Here is a 4650-nt window from a genome sequence, read left to right on the forward strand (position 1 = left end):
TTTATTCGTTTTAGTGTGTTTAAAATATTTTATTGATGTGACATTTTAAATAAGTTAGTAACTTGAGTTATTTATCGAATACTTTAGTTATTAAGCGAGTATTGTGAGTTAACGCGTTATTGGGCCAAGCTAATGGGCTCACTACAAGAAAACATGCATTTACTGAGGGCCAAAGGCCCTCAGTAATGCACAAATTTCGTCTAAAATGCATGCATTACTGACGGCCTTGGGCCCTCAGTAATTAGCTCGCCAGTAATGGTTACTGACGGCCCAGGACCGTCAATAACGTTACTGACGGCCTGGAGCCGTCAATAATACACACTGTCAATTCAAAAGGACACGCAATTGTGACGGCCTGGAGCCGTCAGTATTACATTTTCTTTTACACATTGTGACGGCCTGGAGCCGTCAGTAATGCTTGACGATTTAAAAAAAAAATTAATAATTTAATTATTTAAAAATCAGTTTGATTTTTAAATAATTAAATTATTAATTTTTTAAAAAAAAAATTAATATTAATTTTTTAAAATAAAAAATATACTGCATAATAACGATTTTTAAAAAAATTAATAATTTAATTATTTAAAAATCAGTATTTGATTTTTAAATAATTAAATTATTAATTTTTTTAAAAAAAATTAATATTAATTTTTTAAAATAAAAAATATACTGCATAATAAATAATTAAAAAATATTAAAATTAAAATTTAATAAAAAGCATAATAAAAATACTTAACATAAGTATAATTAAATATAATGATAATATTGTCATTACAAAAAGAAAACAATTAAACAAACAATAATCAACAACAGATTATTAAAATTACACATCAACGTTGGTCAGGCGGCTGATATAGTGGTCGCTTCCCCTTGCCAGTGTCTGTTGGCTGACGCGACCTTCCTCGGCCTCGGCCTCGGCCTCTACCTTCCTCGTGTATTACGACTCCGGGGAGTGACGTTCGCGAAGGAGGTCGTGCCACAGGCCTATGAACGAAGTTAATTGGGGCTTGATTTGGGAAGAAGTTGCCTTGGGGTTGATTTGGGTTTTCATATGGGATTATGAAGTCTTGTTGTGGATTTAATGATCTCTGGTATTCGGTGAAAGCAGTTTGTTGATTATTTCTACCGCTTCCGCCACTACTGCTTCCACTTGTTTGCCCAGTAGGATCAAAAAATTGTAAATGAACTGGTTCATTAAGCATCTGACTCATATCCTCTATGCTCATACTCAGTTTTCTAACCAAAACGCTTTGGTGTCCATCATGCAAATAGGACATCCTAGTTTACCATGTGTCCCCCATCCAGACAACATCCCATATGCAGGAAAATCATTAATGGTCCACATCAAAGCTCCTCTCATATTGAAATTTCGTTTTTGGTTGATATCATACGTCGCAACACCGTTCCACAATCTCTTCAAATCATCAATCAAAGGTTGTAAATAGATATCAATACCAACAGTTGGACTAGATGGGCCTGGTATTACAGCGGCTAAAAACATGTAAGGTTTTGACATGCACATATCAGGAGGAAGATTGTACGGGGTAACCATGACAGGCCAACATGAATATGGAGTGGCTGATACTTGAGTATATGGTGTAAATCCATCTGAGCATAACCCAAGTCGGACATTCCGTGGCTCCGAAGCAAATTCAGGATAAACTTGATCAAAATGCTTCCAAGCCATTCCATCAGAAGGATGTCGCAACTCACCTGACATTTTTCTCCTTTCATAGTTTTCACGATGCCATGTCATTTTACTGGCAGTTTGCATCGATGCATACAACCTTTGCAACCTTGGTATTATGGGTAAATAGAACATCGCCTTTCTTGGGATTGGCTTCCTTCTGACTGACCGTGAATTTTTTGTTACACGATATCTTGGTTCTTGACAAAATTTACATTCAAGTAATGCACCGTCATCTACACCAAATTCGTTGCTATAGTACAACATACACCCGTTAACACAACAGTCAATTCTCTTCGCTCCGAGTCCTAACTTTGCAACCAATTGTCTTGCTTCGTAATAATTTTTTGGCAAATCAAGAGGACGGTCTATTGTTATATCCAACATCAGTTTTGTTATCAAGTCCATGGTGTATTCTGAAACAAGACATTCAGACTTGATACCCAAAAGTCTAATACACACCGTTAACTTTGAGTCTCGGGAGCCTTCACACAACGGTGTATTTGTCTCTTTCAAAAGATCAAAAAATCGCTGGGCTTCCTCATTTGGTCTCTCGACGTTAACATCAGCGTCATATTCATCATCAGCAGGGTCGTCGACATCATTTGGCACATAAATCGGCGTATTAAACCCAAGGGCATTAGTTATCATATTGTCCATCTCATTAAACGGATCATAATGCTGATGATAATATTGGGGAACAACAACGGGCTGAAAAACACTGCTTGAAGCACGATTTTGATTCACGGGAACAGTCGTGGAACATCCTTCGCCATGACTTGACCAAACCCAATAATTAGGTTGGAATCCCTTTTTATATAAATGAGACCTAATTTCATCTTCGCTATGTATTCTTGTACATCGACAAAGTACACACGGACATCTAATTCTCCCTTCACGTATCACAATGTCATTATATTTTACTGTATTGATAAACATTTCGACCCCTATTTTAAATTCCTCTTTAACCCGGCCCCTCTTTCCAGGATTATGTCTATCGTACATCCAATTACGATTGCTAAAATCCATATCTGTTAGTTTAATTAATATATAATTAGATCGATATATGTATTAAATTTATTACTTTATTTTTCAAAAGTATTTTGGACATATATATATATATATGTCTACTCAACAATAACATATAAACTTTTAACATTTTATTTTTAAAGTTTATGGTTTATTAAATCTAAAAAATACTAAGTTTTCTAGTTGACAAAACTACCGACTTTTTAACATATATATTATAATTTTTTAAAATATAATTGTTTTTCTTTTTTTAAATACATAGTAATAATAAAATGCTAGTAACTATTTCTAAGTGTACGGTAAAAATAAAACTATCACTAAATATTATAAATTAAAATTACATATATTACTTACTTGGGTGCCGGGTAGAGTCTTACTTGGCGCGCGCTCCTAACCACAAACTCCGCTCCTAACCCACGACCTCCGATGACCACGAGAATTTGCTAATAAAAATTGTAAATAAATTATTAGAACATATACATTTAAATAACAAAGTAAAAATTTTAACTTTAAAAGTAAAACACAAACACTTACAACTTTTTAGATGGAGATATGAAAATTACATCACTTTTTTAAAAATACACAAACTGTTAAAAAATTTCTTTTATAAATTTTTTTTAAAAAAATTTCGTTTTTAAATAAAAATATTATAAATATACTGTTTTTTTGAAAAAAAAAATACTTATTTTAAAAAAATAATTCTGTTTTCGAAATAAACAAAATTAAATATATTTTTTTAATTTTTTTACAAAAACAATAACTTTTATACATAGTGATAAGAAAATATTAGTAAAAAATTACAAAGTATTAATTAATAACTATTACTAAGTATACGGTAAAAAAAAACTATCACTATATAAATTAAAATTACGTTACTTACTTGTGTGCCGAGTAGATTCTTACTTGGCGCGCTCCTTACCCACAAACTCCGCTCCTCACGAGAATAAAACTTGCTATTAAAAATGGTAAACAACAAATATTAGAACATATACATTTAAATAACAAAACAAAAATTTTAAATTCGTAATAGTAAAACACAAACACTTACCACTTTTTGTATGAAGATTAAATTAGAGAAAATTAGAGAAGTTAGAAAAAGTATGAAATTAGAGAAAATTTAAGAGAGAAGTTAGAGAAAATTTAGAGAGAGAATGGAAATGAAAAAATGAAATGAAAGAGTGGTAATATATAGAGTGTTCTTTGGACCGTTGAGGGTTTGAAATTCAAATATATGCGTTACAGACGGCCAATAGCCGTCATAATGTACCAACGGTTACCTCCTTACAGACGGCCTGGGACCGTCATAAAGCACATGCATTACTGACGGCCCAGGACCGTCATAATGCACCAACGTCTAGCAACATACTGACGGCCTGGGACCGTCTGCAATACCCATTGCTTTACTGACGGCCCAGGACCGTCAGTAATTCTTAATATTTCAATTTTAAATTTATTCCGTTCTCCAAGACTACATACTGACGGCCTGGGACCTTCAATATTGCACAAATGCATTACTGAGGGCTTTTAGCCCTCAATAAGTTTGGTCAGTAATATAATGTTTTCTTGTAGTGGCTTGAGGCCCAATGGGCCTGGTGTGTGTGTGTGAGGGGCGCCCATTAGGGGCCAAGCATAGAGAGAGAATTCATTTTTCTCTTGTTCTTGACAAGTTAGAGAGAATGGAAAGCTCAAGCGAAGCTAGGGCAAGGGAAAAAGAAGGGATTCAAGATCAATCTTCGTGTTTTCTTCGAATCCAGGTATGAGAGTAGGTTTCATAATCGTGAGTGACTCGAGGAAGGGGAGAATGTCGATTTCTCCTCACTCGAACTTCCTCCACCCCATTTTCGTTTTAGTTTGAATGGATTTTTCTTAATGGAAATCGATTCTAAGGTTCATAACATGCTTAACATGCTTTTAACATGATGTATGGACGAATT

At 33.9% G+C, this 4650-nt stretch overlaps 1 long non-coding RNA gene across 1 annotated transcript; it reads right to left on the bottom strand.

Annotated features, from left to right (window-relative positions):
* Positions 1 to 3120: 3120 nt before the first annotated feature.
* Positions 3121 to 3792, bottom strand: LOC123912884. The gene is made up of 3 exons (XR_006811482.1): positions 3765 to 3792; positions 3597 to 3669; positions 3121 to 3159 (listed from the first exon to the last, which is right to left on the bottom strand). It is a non-coding gene; the product is annotated as an uncharacterized LOC123912884 (long non-coding RNA).
* Between the last annotated feature and the right edge of the window lie 858 nt (positions 3793 to 4650).

The sequence above is a fragment of the Trifolium pratense genome, linkage group LG3 (assembly GCF_020283565.1).
Source record: "Trifolium pratense cultivar HEN17-A07 linkage group LG3, ARS_RC_1.1, whole genome shotgun sequence".
Classification (NCBI taxonomy): domain Eukaryota; kingdom Viridiplantae; phylum Streptophyta; class Magnoliopsida; order Fabales; family Fabaceae; genus Trifolium; species Trifolium pratense.